We start from the raw sequence: 17,522 nt of genomic DNA, 5'->3' as shown, positions 1-17,522 counted from the left end.
TACCCAGATCTAACACCTACATGTGTCGTTTGACAGAAGTATTAAGAGAAAAGGTTGAGCAGACTTTCGGGAATTGATTTTCTTTTAATCTTTTTTCAGGAAGCAGCTAGTCTGAATCCTAATGTTTTTCCACCTGTTCCTCAGCTTTGGGTTTAAGACCTACTTACACACAGGTATGACAAGTTTGCAACACACTGTGCATTTGCAGTGGAGTTTTTATTTCATCTCCCACCTGAATAAAAAAAATTCAGTGGGCTATTCCAAGTTAGCCCTGGATTCCTTATACATGTAGGGTACGTCCAGACTACCCGCCGTATTGGCGGGTAGCGATCGATTTTTCAGGGATCGATAAATCACGTCTCATCTAGACGCGATATATCGATCCCCGAACGCGCTCCCATCAACTCCAGAACTCCACCGGAGCAAGCGACGGTAGCGACGTCGACACGGGGAGCTGCGGACGTTGATCCCGCGCGGTGAGGATGGGAGGTAAGTCAATGTAAGATACGCAACTTCAGCTTCGGGAATACCGTAGCTGAAGTCGAAGTATCTTACATTGACACCCCTCCCAGTGTAGAGCAGGCCGTAGTGTATGTGACTCCACTTAAAGTGTTAACTTGTAAATGCTGGCTTGGAGAAACTGCTTGATCAGCTATCTTGAGGGTGGTCCATTGTTGCCTAGCAATGTCAGTTTGTTCTGATGACAATGTTTATAAGGTGGGTGGGAAACTTGAACGGGTGCAGACTTTAGCAGGCCTGAACTGGTGTCTCCTGCTGTTTAATTTCTCTCAATATATTTATCTTTTTAAATTTACCTCTGGCATCTAAGGGGTACAAATCCACACAGCTTCAATGGAGTTATGCCAATTTACAATAGCTGAGAATCTGGCCCTATTATTATTGGGCTAAATATAACAATATTGATGATTAAAAACAAAAGATACAAGTGATAAAGCAAAGACTCTTTTCACAGTGCCATTGCAAGAGAGGTAGAAAGAATCAATGGTGCTTACAAGGAAGAGGAGAATGGCCCTTTTTGTAACACACCATACAGCCTCTCCAGGAGTCAAATCAGCTTTATACAAATAGATATTGAGCCATATTCTTACACTCCTTTATAAGGAGCCTTGGAAATAAGAAAATTAAAAGATCTACATTTTTATACACACATGCTACTTAATTTTTACCATTTGATTTCTAATGCGGACATTAAATTCAAACTGAAAACAAATGTGCACTTTTTTTTTTTTAATACACAGTGAGGGTAATTACCCATTGGAACATCTTCCCACGAGATGTGGGGGGAATCACTGTCACTAGGCATCTTTAAATCAAGATTGAATTAATGACTAAGGCCCTGATGCTACAGACACTTATGCACGTGCGTCACTTTACTACGGGAAATAGTTCACACAGGAGTTAAATTATGTGCTAAGTGTTTGCAGGTTTGGGGCCTAAAAGCAATAGTCTGTTCAACTATAGATTATTGGGTTGGAGACAGGAATCACTTGAAGAAGCTGTGTGGCTTGTGCTGTGCTGGAGAGCAGACTTGGGGATCAATGGTCCCATCCGGCTGCCCAGGAAGCACAGTTTATGAATGAACATTCACCCGCGGTTTCATGTTTTAAAGTTGTTGTCGCTCAGAGGTTCGAGAAGCTGAACAGCACTAACCTCCCCTGGCATGACCCAGAGAGGCCAAAGCTGGCTACTCAGTAAACGTGTTCATGTTTAGCCTGCTTAGAGGGTGGATGGGTGGGTGTCTGTGTGTGGGGGGGGTTCTACTTCGATGTCCTTTACTCTTGAGCGATTGGGGCTTTTTGTCGGGTGTTGCCTGACTGCAGATCTTTTGCCAGGGCTTAAAGAAAGAGCCATCAGAGCATTTTAATACCAGGGACAAAACTCAGCAGGGGAATTGCATTAAAATCTCCACAGGAATTATTCTGTGCTTTCGATTTTGCTTGGTCCCGTTTGAAAAGGGACATCAGTGATTTGAAAATAAAAATCAGACTGAAGTAGAGTTCTGACAATTAACTCTTACAGTTACCGTAACAATAGTAACAAGGATCAGAGGAAAATAGTGGGCTGCTTTTCAGTTTTTGTGCATTTAATAGTCCTTTGACTAGTCATTGTTTCCCCTGGATCAGGTCCTAATGGACTCTCCACAGGACGCAAGTCAATGGAAAGACTCCTATTGACTTGAAATCTAATGAGTGATTAGTTTCTGATCCACAGCCATTCATGTATGCTACAATTAGAGCCATCTCAGGGACCCCAGTTTCAGTGCAGTTGTAACTATATTTAAGATGGTCTGGTCTCCCCAGGCAAAGCAATATCTTATAAACATGGTCAGAGCACACTGTGTGGCCATTGTGTCCACCTAAGATCATAGAATATCAGAGTTGGAAGGACCTCAGGAGGTCATCTGGTCCAACCCCCTGCTCAGAGCAGGACCAATCCTCAGACAGATTTTTGCCCCAGATCCCTAAATGCTCCCTCAAGGATTGAACTCACAACCCTTGGTTTAGCAGGCCAATGCTCAAACCACTAAGCTATCCCTCCCCTGTAACAGGCAACATTTTTGGGTGTGTCCAGAATGAGGATTTTAAAGAATTCTCCCACCATTACACCGCCATTTGTGCTAACAGGGGTGGGAGTGCTGAAATACCCCAGCCACCAGCGTTTTCACCACTGTTTTCTCTAGACCTAACGTGCTCTGGGGATATGTACTGTTTCTTTAAGTCTGGCACCAGAAGCCAAGCAGGAGTGAGACTGAGGCAGGTTCTAGCCAGAAGAGATTACAGAGAAGCAGAGACTGGTTTTAGGAACGCACCGTTTTCCTTAGTCTAATTCCATTAGGAGTTCCTTGTTCAGTGTTAGCAGAAAGTATCCTATTGTTTTGCCAATGTCATGTGTCACTGGACTCAGCCATTTTACCCCATACCATCTAATCTTACTCTGCAAATCCCTACCTGAACAGTTTAACCTCCGTATTCTCTTCATAGGGCACTCCCCTTGCACAGACTCACTGTTTTTGCTTTCTGTTTTTCCATGCCAGTCTGCAAAGGGAACATTAGGTAGCAAACAGCACAAAGGTAAGAACATCAGACATGTCATAACTGCTTGGACCCACCCCTGTGCTGAAATGGTTCATCTCAACGCTCGCCTTGGGAAAGGGGCAGGGGCGGGCTGTTTTGCCTTCACGGCTGTGTTTGCATCATTGCTTTGGCGGCCAGCAAGAAGTCTCCGTAACAAGCCATGATTGGGGGAGCCTGCTGCACGTGCATATCCATGAGACGGAAGCCGAGTAAGAACCAGGTTTAAAACAGAACAGGAAGCAGCCGTCGCCCAGGATCAACGTGCTTGTTTCCAATCCACACTGTGTTGCAGCACTAACCTGGCAGCTCCTGAAGGGTCGGGAGGGCCATAGGTTGGTTTGTCTCTTTATAGGCTGTGGGCCTGATTCTCCACTGCCGTGCACCCAGCATCGCCACCTGTGCCAAATGGACACCACACACTAGGAAGTCAGAATGGGAGTGTTTTACACCCATTCTGCACTGGTGTAAGCAATGGTGAACAGGAATAGAGCACCGGGCCCTGCCTATCCCACCCGCTACCACCAGGGCTTTGTTCTTACACTGAAATGTGGAGGCAGTGTGACCTAGTGGACACAGCACTGGACTGAGACTCAGACGGCCTGGTTTCTATTCCCTGCTCTGCCACTGGCCTGCTGGGTGACCTTGGTTAAATCACCCCCCCACTTTGTGCCACATTTTCCCTACCTCTAAAATGGGGAGGCTGTTGCTTTGTAAAGTGCTTTGAGATCTACTGATGAAGAGTGCTACATAAGAGGTATTCAGTGTCCCAACATGCTATAGGATGGCTTTTACCGTCTTCCTCCGGTTAAGAGAAATGACCACCAGTCGGACATCTTTTCTGCAGCCCCTTCGAGATGTTGAAAACCAAAACAACGTTCCATCAGGTAGCATTTCTATGGCATGTTTTCAGGCACGGAGCAATCTCTGAGCATAGACGCCTTCATATATTATGCTTAAATCCTAACAAGCCCATTAATCCAGTTTCAGCTATAGACACTACGAAATGAAGAACTGAGCTTCTGATCTTTGAAGTGTATTGAAGAATCTAACACTACCTGCCCACGAACAAAGAAGAGAAATCCCCAGCCCCTTTGACAGAGCTTTGCGCCGGATGGCGTTTCAGACCCACTCAGGGTCAGCGTCTACAAAGCCTTGGTCGGTAAAACAACTTGACGACTTGCCAGACAAATACAAAGGCGGGTCCCAAGCTGAAGGAGCGACCTTGGGATCACTCTCATTCCGTGCAGGTCTTTCAGGCTCTCAGTCTGTGAGGAAGCCACTCGCCACCCAAGAACCTGCCCTCGGTATCTAGGATAACCCTCATCAGCCACTTCTAAAGCCGGGGGGGGGGGGGGCGTTATGTTGCATCTGTTACATTGATTAGCCCCTACTCATGGAGTAGTATCGCTCAGGTCCATGGGACTCCTCACCTAAGTGTTCCTCTACATGACTAAGCACCACACAATCAGCCTGGTCTAGGCTAAGCTACCCACTGCGGGCAATGGCTGTGCACAATAGGGGGCGACTCAACCAGCGAGCACCACAGGTTGTCATCCCAGCTTCTGAAATGGTGCTGGGCAGGCAGTTCGGCCTGGTCTATGTGCTAACCTGCATTCAGCACAGGGTCGGCGGCAGCCATCAGGGAGATTTTCTTAGTGCAGATAAGGCTTTAGGATTCTCATATCAGCCCAAGGCCAATGCAACTCAGCGGCACTTGTCCTACTTTCCCTCTGTGGCTCTGTGGAAGAGACTGAGGGAGGGAAGTCCTGCCGGGTCAGCTAGTCTAGCTCCCTGCCTCTGCAGGCTGGTTCCCTACACAACGGCTCTTTCAGGGTTAGGAAGACATGTTCTAGACCAGAGGTGGGCAAACTACAGGCCATGGGCCACATCCAGCCCGCGGGACCGACCTGCCCGGCCCTTGAGCTCCCAGCTGGGGAGGCTAGCCAGCCCCTGGCTCCTCCCCCTGCTGTCTCCCCCACAGCCTCAGCTTGCCATGCCACCAGGACTCTGGGCGGCGGGATTGCGAGCTCCTGCCAGGCAGCGAGGCAAGCTCCAGCCGGGCAGTGCAGCTGCCAGACATGCTGCCCTGAATGGCATGGTAAGGGGGTGGGTAAGGTGCAGGGAATCCCAGGGGGCAGTCAGGGGCCAGGCAGCGGTTGAACAGGCATGGGAGTCCCGGGGGGCATGTCAGGGGTGTGGATAGGGTGGGGCAGTCAGGGGACAGGGAGCGGGGGGTTGGATGGATGGGGGTTTCTGAGCGGGGTGGGAAGTGGCGGATAGGGAGTGGGGGCCAGGCTGTTTGGGAAGGCACAGCCTCCCCTACCTGGCCCTCCATACAGTTTTGGAACCCTGATGTGCCCCTCAGGCCAAACAACCACCAACAAAAAGTTTGCCCACCTCTGCTCTAGACCCTTGAATCATCTGAGCTCTCCCTCCATCCCAAGAGCTGTTGCCATTATTTATTACTGGACAAGGCACTAGGAGTCCAAGATACAGAGTGGCTTTTGCCTTGTTTTGCGTTCAGTGTTTCAAACAGTCCCCAGCTGGAATTCAGGTGAGATCACAGCCTGCCCCCCTCCTCTCCCGGACCCCCAGTGTGTGTTGGCTGTCTGCTGTTAACGCCACTCGCCCTGCCTCCCCACAGTTGATTCATTCACAACTCCAGCCCTGGAGCCACTTCTTTTCAAAACCGCGCAACCACATGCTGGGATCTCTACTGGTGAGAGGTTCTGTTCACTCCTAAGAACTCTAGTTGTTTCCCCATCACTGCCTGCTTGTTAGGCTCCTCCATCCCAGTGTCTTTCTTCCACGCTAAGCTCTTTGGGGCAAGGACTGTAATTTATTATGTGCACATACGAGAGAATAAGGCCCATCCTGGCTGAGGGCTTTGGGTCCTACTGCAATTTAAGCATTAACGAGATGACCGACCGACCGACCAACCAACCAGTGATCCTGTCTATGACCCCAGGCTCCCTCTTCCAGAAATGTCAGGACAATCTCCTTGCACTCTGACAAGTCTAGTTTTAAAAAAGTGTCCCAACCAATGGAGTTTGCGCTATTTTCTAGCATCTCACAGCCCTTATAAACAGATAAGCAATGGGTGTGATGTTTCCACTTGCTTTCACGTCAGGCAAATTCCTGGCTGAAGATACAGGGAAAAGAAAGTTTCATAATAATTCAATGCAAAAAATTTTCTATTGTGTTCTAAACCTCTTTTAGTAGTCTTGGGAAGCTACATTAGATTGAACATCAAGCATGCTGTAGCGACATACGCAAACAGTCATAAACCAAGCTTCTCTCACTGGACTGTTTTTTGCATTTAAAGCAGAACTACCTTCCAACCAGATCTTAACCGACTCCTGTACTGTGTTTCCTGTAGCTAGAAGCCAATAATGGGAATATCCTTCCCAGTGCATCACACATTGTATAAACACTGCACCGGCCCGGATCCCACATCAAGTGCCACATCTGAGGATCCTCTGCCTGCATCAGTGCAGGACCGGGGCCCTATCGCGTACTGGGATCCCCATGGTGGGAGTCCCAAGAAACTTGAGGCAACCAAAACCTGCTTCTACTCACCAGCTGTTTGATGAGGAGCTTGAGCTCAGCGTCAAACCGGGGCCCCCTGCACAAAGCCCAAGTAGACTAGGTTTGCACAGGGAATTTCCAAGGAGAAACCGACTCCTCCTCCCATATCCACAGTGCCCGGCACGAGCCTTGGGGTGGGGAAGCAGAGCAGCTGCTACCAAGTCATGCACCATGTGACATTAGAGCCAGGTGAGCTTCACCTGTCCAATGCCAAACTCTGATACAGCTCTTCTGACCAACCGCCCACCCTCACCCCCTCCCCTCACACACACACACCAAGTCGGCTGGAGCTAGGAGCCTGCTCCCGTTCTCCTTCTCATCTGCTCAGCCAAGCCTCAGAGGCAGAGAGCTCCCAAATCCCACCCCACAGATTCTCACCCTGTGGGAAGCAGTGGAAGGGACTCAGGAGCCAGTTGCAAGTGGCTCTTTGAGACGAAGACATCCCTCCTATCTGACACAGTGCCAAGGTACATCAGCCCCCACTGGCACACAGGTTCCCAGCCCCAGAATGCCCACCGGGAAGAAGTTTCTCTGCACAAAGGTCCCTGTAATCTCTGCCCTCCTGAGAGCTGCCACAAGAGCAAATGAGGTCAGCCAGGAGACTATGAAAAGGAGCCAGAAGATGCAGTGATTCAGCACATCCAAACCAGGCACACTGGGCAGTCTCTGGCAGTGCAGCTATGGAGCCCTGGCCACAAATAGAGCAGCGCAGCCCCTGCTAAGCCCCTCCATGCAGACACCTCCTCCCTCCTCTGCATCAAATCCTCCCCAGACGTCTGCTCCCAAAGGTGCAGAGTTCCTGAACTGACAGGGAGAGGGATATCAAGCAAGCCCTGTGTATGGAGAGAGTATCCAAGAATAGTAGTAGAGACAGTGCAACATCATGCACAAACCATTCTTATCATGGCGTCAGGTAGCAGGGGACAGGTGATGTGTTACTCAGGCAGTTAACTCCTCCAAGACAGGGCACAGAGCTGATGCAGTACATCATATCTGAGACTTCAGTGTCTCTGCATGCTCCATCCAGCAGAGATGCCTCTGACCCGCAGCCTAAGATGGCCTGGGCTCTTTGGCACCCCATCCAATGCTGTAAAACCAGTCGGTATCGGTGAACCAGAGATTAGCTGTGCAGGTTTCAGGGTACCTTTGTTTAGTAGATTTCTTATTTGCCAGAGCTCTGTGGTAAATATTGGGGGGGGGGGAAAAAAGAACTGTTAGCAAAAACTGGCGCTACCCTTATTTTGTCACAGCAGACAGACAAGTGCTCGCAGTAGCTATCAACATGCTATTGATTGCATGCCATCCATCTGGCTCGGGTTTCATCTGGAGTATGCATCCTTCAGTCCCACTGCATCTCTTGAGAGGTGCCGTTTCCAGAACATTTTATAGCATGCTTTTCTTTTGCACAGGCTTGTTTACAATGTGGACGGCTTTATGACTGGGGAAAGAAAATCACCTCCATAATCATGCATTACCATCAGCCCTCATTATTTACTCTTAATGATTTTACAGTATTTTAACATTAGTCCCTGAGAAATTTTAGTTGTCCCAAGGAGAATAGCTGCTTGTAACCATTTGCTAATTACAAGTATGAATGTCAATTAATTCATTTAGCTAATTATCCACTCTATGAGCATCATGCACCAAAGAACTGTAAAAGACAGGCATATGGTGATAGATTGGAAACAAGAACGTAGTGTGTGTGTCTGTGTATTCATCCAGTAGACTGGGGGGGACGTGTGTATGTTTAGTTAGCACGCCAGAACACCCCAGATGAATGTATTTAGTCAGTGTAATAGCTAGGGGAATACAACTGCTATAAACCATAATTACAGCATTATGCTAATTGTGCCTGAAAAGCATCAAACCTATCTTTGCAACTTTTGTTTGGAGACTTGAGCATAGGTCAAGCATCTAAAGTGTTTCTAATTGTGCTGCTGCCTTCAATGTGAGAGTGTGTGTGTGTGTGTGTGTGTGAAAACTGTTTTCCATTGCATTTAGCAAACCTCTCGAAAATAATGACTTGTTGCTCAAACAAAACAGCCTAACAAGGAACAGTAAGTCCCTCACAAGCCCAATTCCAAAGAGATGCAAAAGTTAAAGTGGAAGGTTATGAGCTATAAATTTTGCTTTATGTTTTTACATGGCGTCTTGGGGGAAGGAGGGGGTGCGGAAGCATGCAACAAGCCAATAGGAAAAGCAACACCTCAAAAAATAATAATAATAAAATAATAATAATAAGCCTGTTTGCTGCCCAAGACGACATGACTAATTAGTGTAAGTCTCAAAAGGGAAATCATTCCAAGCTGGTGTGCAACATTAACTGATGCATTAAACGGGATGTGTTAGGAGATCAAAACAAATTGATTCTTCCTCCTGCTCTCTGAAAGTCACAGGACAAAGAACTGCAAGTTTTATACTAAACCCGATCAACTCGTGCTCAATGAGATTAAAGTTTTCTATTAGAAAAAGACAAGAACGGTTTTTCAGAAGGAATCTCTAATACAGTGTTCAAAGAAAAAAAAAAAAATCACACACACCAATGCAGTCTTCCTTCCCTCCCCGCCACATCCGAATGCTCCTAAACATTAAAGCCGACAAGGTTCAACAGAGCACTCCTGTTATAGAATCATCACTTGTAGAGGGTAACAGATAGCAACTTCCAGACCGGAATTCTAAAGACTCTGGAAGGACTGGTACCAAATTCTGCCTGTGAAGTAACACCACTAGCCTTCAGTGGAGGTATTTGGGACTGATCCTGGTGGTGCTACATTAAAAGTCAAATGTCTTTAGTGCGGATTTACCTGGCTTTAATGAAAAATTTGACCAAGGACTTCCAGAACTAGAAAATCCAATTCCATCTCATCCTCCGTGAAGGTGAACTATTAGCAAACAAGCCAACTGCATGTGTTGGATCCAAGGTAAAATTAAAAAAAAAAAAAAAAAAAAAAAAACAGCTTGCAAAAACATTTACATCTTTAATCAGTGACCAGGAACACTAGTAAGAACATTTCCTCAAGTGGGAATGAGCTCTCACATTAGAAGGTCTTTGACTTGGAAAAAAAAAAATACGAACTGCAAAGAACAAAAAACAAAAAATCCAAAAATGTTTTCTTAGGGCTCTTTATACATCCCAGAGTGTTATATCCTTGGGGACAGCCGATTTAGGAAGAAATCACTTGAGGCCAGACAGCAGACAACTAACAAAACTACCATTTTATTTACAGACACAGAGCTCACCCAACTGGCCGAAACTGGCTGGGCTATCCCCTAATAATCTAACTCAGTTGCCATAGGAACAAAAACCATGACAACCAAATACACAACATATTCCTCCCCCCCTAATAAGAACATCCCCTAAATAACACACACTAGACTAGAGAAGGAGGGTAGACTGCCTCCATTCCCGGCTAAACCCTGGGGAATATTTTGCCCCATAACCGTGGGTTCGCCCTAGCTAAAGATCCAGCCGATGAGGAGGCCTTCTGTCTCTAGGTGGATTACAGCGAACTTCTGGTGTTGTTGCACTCGAAAGTACCATGGGCTCTGGGTCTGCAGCACGAACAGGTGAGGAGGTGGTATCAGCTCGTGCTGGGAAAAGGGGTCTCTCAGCCACCGGCAGTAATGGAGGAGAACAGTCAGAAACAGGTGATTTGTGATTCGGTGTCTCACCAGAAGTGGTGAAGTCAGACCACTCAACTGCAGATGTGTCCTGAGGACTGGCCTGACAACAGCTGATCTACATGTCGCCACCAGGTAAGATTCTCTGCAGTCCGGACTGTGTAGGAAACAGGTCCTGTTTGAGTAATTGTGGCAGGGACCCATTTAGCTCTGGAAGTATAATTCCGAGCCAAGACTGGCTGTCCCGGGCTAAAGGTTTGCTCTTTTGCTCTGGGTGCCCATCTGATAACTTGATTTTGCTGCTGATGTTGCACAGTTTGTCGGGGTTCAGAAGGTTTCAGCAGATCAAAGCAAGTGCGCAGCTGTCATCCCATCATTAGAAAGGCTGGAGATGCCTTGGTCGTAGCATGAGGTGTGTTTCTGTAGGAAAGTAAGAAGGTATCCAGACGCTTTTGAATGGAGTTTTGACCCCTTGCTGATTTCAAAGCGTGTCATTGTCTGCACAAATCTTTCAGCTAATCCGTTGGTGGATGGATGCTATGGTGCTGACGTGATGTGGTGTATCCCATTTGCCTTCATAAAATTTTGAAACTCCTGAGAGACGAACTGCGGTCCGTTGTCGCTCACAAGTTGTTCTGGCAGACCAAAACGACTAAAGAGGCCTCGTAGTTTTTGGATAGTACTCTCTGCAGTAGTGGACTGCATTATAGACACTTCTAGCCATTTAGAATGGGCATCTACTGCCACCAAGAACATGCTTCCTTCAAGGGGGCCAGCGAAGTCAATGTGAATACATTGCCATGGGTTTTCAGGCCAGTCCCATGGGTGTAGGGGTGCCCACTGGGGTGCATTCCTCACACCCTGACATGACATACAAGCTTTTGCCTTCTCTTCAATAGCACTGTCCAATCCAGGCCACCAAAAATAGCTTCGTGCAATTTCCTTCATGCACACTATTCCACAGTGACCGGAATGTAGCTGTTCTAACATCTGTGATCTCAGTGGTGGTGGAATGATGACACGTCTCCCCCACAACCAGATTGGACCGATAACTCCATCCTCCTGGACATGTAGGTAACAAGGTCAGGTGAGACCGGAGAGGTTTCTCGAGATTTTCCATGCATCACCAGGTCCATAACTTGGGGGGACAATACTGGGTCAACGCGAGTTGCCTTCTTTATCCGAGTAGCAGTGATGGGTGTATTCTCTACCTGTTCAAAGAAGAAGATTTCCTTTTGGGCACAATCTTGATGTTTGACCGGCAAAGGCAACCTTGAGAGGCCATCTGCATTGCCGTGCAGAGTGGATTTCCAATATTTGATTTCATGTGTGTGCTGAAAGTAACAATGCCCAACGTTGCATACGACTAGCAGTTAATGGGGGAATGCCTGTGTAGGGTCCAAAAATTGACATCAGAGGTCGATGGTCTGTGAGAAGAGTAAACTTTCGCCCAAACAGGTACTGATGAAACTTCCGAATTTCAAAAACAGTTCCTAATGCCTCACGTTCGATTTGGGCGTAGTTAGTTTCTGCTTTGCTTAGAGTGCGTGAAGCAAAAGCAATAGGTCTCTCTTCTCCCGAAGGCATAATATGTGACACGACTGCTTCCACTCCATAAGGAGAGGCATCGCAGGCCAATTGTAGGGGTAAGGATGGATCAAAGTACGTTAGAACTTCAGAATTTAGCAATGCATCCTTAGCTTTGTTAAATGCAACATCACAGGCTTCAATCCACTTCCAGGCCTTGTTCTGCCCAAGGAGCTCATGAAGTGGTTTTAGCAGTGTGGCTAACTGTGAGATGAACTTTCCATAATAGTTCAGTAGTCCTAGAAACGAGCGCAGCTGGCTTACATTTCGAGGTGGGGGAGCCTCCACAATAGCTTTAACTTTTGCAGGGACCTTATGAAGACCTGCAGAATCAATGATGTGTCCCAAATATTCAACAGAGGGCTTGAAGAATTCACACTTGTCTTTGCGAACTCGTAGGCCATACTCTTCCAGTCTTTGTAGGGTAGCCTCTAAATTCTTTAAGTGATCCTCTTCATTTCTTCCAGTGACCAGGATATCATCCAGATAGCACTGAACTCCTGACAAGCCACACAAGATCTGGTCCATAGCCCTCTGGAACAGGGCGGGAGCAGACGTTATTCCGAAGGGTAGGCGACAGTATCACTAAAGCCCCTTATGAGTCACAATAGTCAACAGCTCTTGGGACTTTTCATTGACATTCATCTGTAAATATGCTTGACTCAGATCAATCTTACTGAACTTTTGTCCCCCAGCCAGGCCTGCGAAGAGGTCATCGATGCGGGGAAGCGGGTATTGCTCTGCACACAACACTGGGTTGACAGTGACTTTAAAATCACTGCAAATCTGGAGAGAGCCATCTTTCCTCACTATTGGAATGATAGGAGTGGCCCATGAGCTATGGGTAACGGTATTAGGACTCCATTGGTGACCAGGCGCTCCAGGTCCGCTTCGACTTTCGGCCTGATGGCATATGGCACAGTTCGGGCTTTCAGATATTTTGGTGGACTGTCAGGTTTAATGTTCAATGTCACAGTGATTCCCTTCATACTTCCCAAATCATCTCCAAAACCAGCAGCATGTTTCCTTAGTATAGGGGTTAGGCTGGTTTCTTCTTTAGTCATCCGGTGCACTTCTGCCCAGTTCAGTTGAATCTTCCCAAGCCAAGACCTACCCATTAAGGCTGGGTAGTTACCTCTCACCACAAACAGTGGCAATTTAGCAGCCTGTCCATTGAGCTCCACCTTAACATCAATAGTGCCCAACATGGGCACAGCTTCTCCCGTATACGTCTTCAGAACAGTTTTTGTTGCCTTAAGCGGAAGATGCTGTAGCTTTTCTTTATACACAGTCTCGGAGACCAGCGAGACGGCTGCACCGGTGTCCAGTTCCATGTGTATAGGTTTGCCATCCAACAACGAGGTTACCCAGTATTCATGTGAGCCCATTGCCAAAGACAAAACATGCAGTGGCACTTCCTCTTGCGATGAGGTGTCACTTTGATCATCCTGGGTCTGCTCTAGGGTATGCAGGGTTCCTCTTTTTGTCGGCCAGACCACAGGCCTCTTTCTTTTGTTTACAGGCACACTCAATGTGTCCCTTTTTGCCACAGTGTCAACACACCAGGTCCTTACACCAGCATTCTGATGCCTGGTGACCCAGCTTACCACAGCGGTAACATTCTTGACTCTGCACAGTTTTGTGGGTCGGTTCTCGTGACACTTTGGTGCATCCCCTAGGGTGCAAAATGTATTGCGACTCCCTTGTAGCCAGTTCCATGGAGACAGCAATATCAACAGCCTTCTGTAAGGTAAGCTGAGCCTCTGTCAGTAGGCGCTTCTGTATAGCTTCACTGTAGAGGCCACACACTAACCTGTCACGCAGGGCATCATTTAACATCTCCTTAAATTCACAGTGTTCTGCTAGCTTTTTTAAAATTGCTACAAATTGTACAACTGTTTCATCTTCCTTTTGGTCTCTTTTGTGGAACCTAAATCTTTCAGCAATTACCAGTGGTTTTGGGGAAAAATGGGACCCCAGGATTTCCACAATGTCACTAAGATTTAGTCGCTGGCTTAACAGGGTGTAGTAAGCTGTGTAGCAGGGAGTAGGTTTTAGCCCCTACAATACTTAAGAATATTGGCACCTTCTTCGCTTCAGTAATGTCATTTGCAATAACAAAAAGCTCAAAACGCTCAGTATACACATGCCACTGCTCTATATTCTCATCAAAAGGTTCCAGTGGCCTGGTCAGAGTAGCCATGATTTTTAGTTTCACTTTCAGTGTCAGTGCAAACAAGCAACTTTTTTGTTTGTTTGTTCTTTACCTTGACTTCTACTTCCTTCTGTTACTGGAGCAGCACCGGAATCCCACCCTCATCGCCACTTGTTATATCCTTGGGGGCAGCCGGTTTAGGAAGAAATCACTTGAGGCCAGACAGCAGACAGCTAACAAAACTACCATTTTATTTACAGACACAGAGCTCACCCAACCGGCTGAAACCGGCTGGGCTATCCCCTAATAATCTAACTCAGTTGCCATAGGAACAAAAACCATGACAACCAAATACACAACACAGAGGAATAGTAAAAATAACTCCAAGTTGTGTTTGGGTTTTTACATTCGCAATAGCAGGTCCTGATGGGGTAGCTTTGGCAAGACTTTTGGAGGGTTGTGAGCATGACTTTGCAGATGGAAACATGAGCTCCAGCTCTGCTGGCCCCTGAGTGAGGGAGGAAGAGATAATGAATCCTAGAACAGAGTCACTCCGGGAAAGGAAAGAGGAGACAGCGTGGGATATTTCTGATCTAAAAGCAGCTAACTGCTTTTAACTGCTGAAGACATTGCCAGACACTAGAAGGTGCAGGAAGGGGCATCAACTAGCTTTTCATTTCCTTTTGATCATGGAGTTGTGTGAAACCAGCCCATTGGGTAAGGTGACTGTTTACAAAGGAAGCTTCTTATCGCTCTCTGGAACCAAGCATGCAAAGACCCTCATGGAAGGAATCTGTGGAACCAGGAGCAGCTCAAGGACTGTTTAGTCATGAATGCTACAAACCAGCAGATGGCTCCAGGACACACGGTAGGATTCCAAGCCTCAGAGTCACCAGCGTGAAGCTAGATCATGAACAAAGGCCATTGCTATGGGGTGGCTGTCTCTGGTGTCTGCGAAGCGAGACATTCTCATGAACACGTGTCCACATCCCCCTGGCCTGCGTTGGCAGTCTCAGTAGGGAGGCCAAAGAACTAGCCACCACTGAATAGGGTCTCTGCCAAACTAGGCTTACTTGAGTTTTTAGTGGGATAACACGGGAAGCTTGTGCTGCTGCCTCCATTCTGCAGATGAAGAGGGAACACCGGAGCCTCCGCGAAGCAGCATGATATAGTGGAAAGGGCACCCAGTCCTAGTGACCTAGAGCAGGGGTGGGCAAACCACAGCCCAGGGGCCGCATATGGCCCTTCAGACATTTGAATCTGGGCCTTGAGCTCCCGCCAGGGAGCAGGGTCAGGGGTTTGCCCCACTCCACACGGATCTTGAAATCAGTAGCATGTCCCCCCTCCGGCTCCTACGTGGAGGGGCAGCCAAGGGGCTCCACACGCTGCCCCCGCCCCAAGCACCACCTCCACAGCAATGCTCAGAATAAAAAAAGTCTCTGGTGTCGTTAATCCAGCACTTTATACCAAAATTTTTTTTTTTTAAGATTAAAAAAAGACAGAACTCAAGTCTTGTCCAGAACAGCTCTACTTCCACCAGGCACAACTACTGTTAGATTAACCTTTTAAAAAGCTGCCTGCAAATGTTTCTGACCCCCTACATCAGAACCACTGTATGTGGCATTACTCCTCTGGCCACTGATGGGTCTAAAGATACTGTTCACGTGCCACAGTTTGTTTGGTTCTCTCTTTTTGCAAGAGGGAAGAGCTGACTGAACAACTTTATTTGAAAAATACCCAAAAAGGCCAGGATCTCTTTGATACTCACAAGTTACTTGTGACTAAAGCTGATTAGTCTGCATAAATTAAAACTCCTTCATTGCAAGTGCTGGAGCCGCGCTAACTACAGGGCAAAATATTGGATTTTGTGCTCTTGTGAAAAATGATCATTACTTCCCAGATGTGCTGGTTCTTCCGTGGTATCATTCGTCAGTGGGCTTCTCATGCAAAGAGAGAGAAATTTAATGATGTCATGACACTACTGATTAAAATTATTAATTACTTTTGAGCGAAGACTCTGACCTATCGGCAGTTTCATTGCTTCTTAGAGTATGTTAAACAAGAACTTTTTTTGTTAAAGTCACGTTCATTGGCTCAGTAGAAGATGAACATAGTCGTACAGACATTCAGATCTTTAATGAAAGATCTCAAAATAACCTTCAGCAAGCAAGACAAAGTAAATTCTCTCCATTCTCAACCCCCAACCCAGCCAAGCACCACGCTGATTGCCGACTGCACTCATCATCCCAACTATATACACATTACCTAACCCACCTGGGCTGACTGCAGGCTTTGAACCCAGGACCTAAAAGTGTGAGCCTTTATGGCTTAGGCTAAACTAAGTCCATCAGCTGGAAGCAGCAACACACACAACTTTTATATGGATCAGCCACTAGAGGCGGACAAAGGGTATGTCTACACTACCCACCAGATCCACGGGTAGTGATCGATCTATCGAGGATCGATTTATCACGTCTAGTATATACACGTGATAAATTGATCCCTGATCGCTCTGCCGTCAACTCCTGTACTCCACCGTGGCGAGAGGCGGAAGCGGAGTCTATGGGGAGTGGCTGCAGTCAACCCTGCGCTGTGAGGACGGGAGGCAAGTCGAGCCAAGATACGTCAACTTCAGCTACTCTATTCTCGTAGATGAAGTTGAGTATCTTAGGTCAATCCCCTCCAGTGTAGCCCAGGCCAAAGACACTCTTCCGGAACTAGCATAGGTTATATGCAGCAGAACCAAGCGCAACCATCCTCATCCTTCACACAGAGCTGCAGCCTCGGGAAAGAGTCCCATCAAGAGAAATACAAGTTGGCCTTTTCAACGCAGTGTAGAACCAAGGCACCTCTGCGTTCATTGGACGGAATCTACTCGGATATGCTCACAGGAAGCTGACCTGAACTGCAGCATCCAGCCAGCCAGGCCAAAGCATTTCAAATGTGGGTATTCAAATCATGCAAGTAACTCCACCTGTAGCATCTCACTAAATGGCCTGATTTGCAGAGCTACAACGCACGGAAGCCACTGGCTTGAGTACCTAGATGCTGCAAGGTCAGGAAACAAAGGGATTCACAGAGAAGTTTCATTTAGCCGATTCTTTGCATAATGCTGAAGGTAGCCCACTTGTTCCAATAGGAGCCGGGGTCCTCAGTACATCTGAGAAAAGCCAGGCAACGCAGTAACGTCTTCACTCAGAAAAGAGGGTGTGCTCGTAATGCGAGGTTGCTAACAGCAGGACTAGGCTCCCCCACCGCAAATAGAGTTAAGATAACTAAGGGGAGTCTAGCCTAACTCGACTTGCTAACCCATTCAAAAGTTGCAAGCGGCCTTGTCTTCACTAGGATTTTCCCTCGTGTTAGCTTAGCTAACACGAGTTACGAACACACTGTTTCTCCTAGGGATACTCCTGGGGAAATTCTGCAGGACTTCATGCCTGCAGAAAATGCCCCCACCCCCACCCCGCAAAATTCCT

The 17,522-nt window shown here is 47.2% G+C and overlaps 1 protein-coding gene across 1 annotated transcript in view; it reads right to left on the bottom strand.

The window, feature by feature from the left end:
• The window catches only part of ACOT11 (acyl-CoA thioesterase 11), a 120,043-nt gene that overhangs the window by 65,251 nt on the left and 37,270 nt on the right, over positions 1 to 17,522 (bottom strand). The gene's annotated exons all lie outside the window — the stretch shown is intronic.

The sequence above is a fragment of the Mauremys mutica genome, chromosome 8 (assembly GCF_020497125.1).
Source record: "Mauremys mutica isolate MM-2020 ecotype Southern chromosome 8, ASM2049712v1, whole genome shotgun sequence".
In the NCBI taxonomy this organism is placed as follows: domain Eukaryota; kingdom Metazoa; phylum Chordata; order Testudines; family Geoemydidae; genus Mauremys; species Mauremys mutica.
This window is presented reverse-complemented; position numbering and strand designations above follow the sequence as displayed.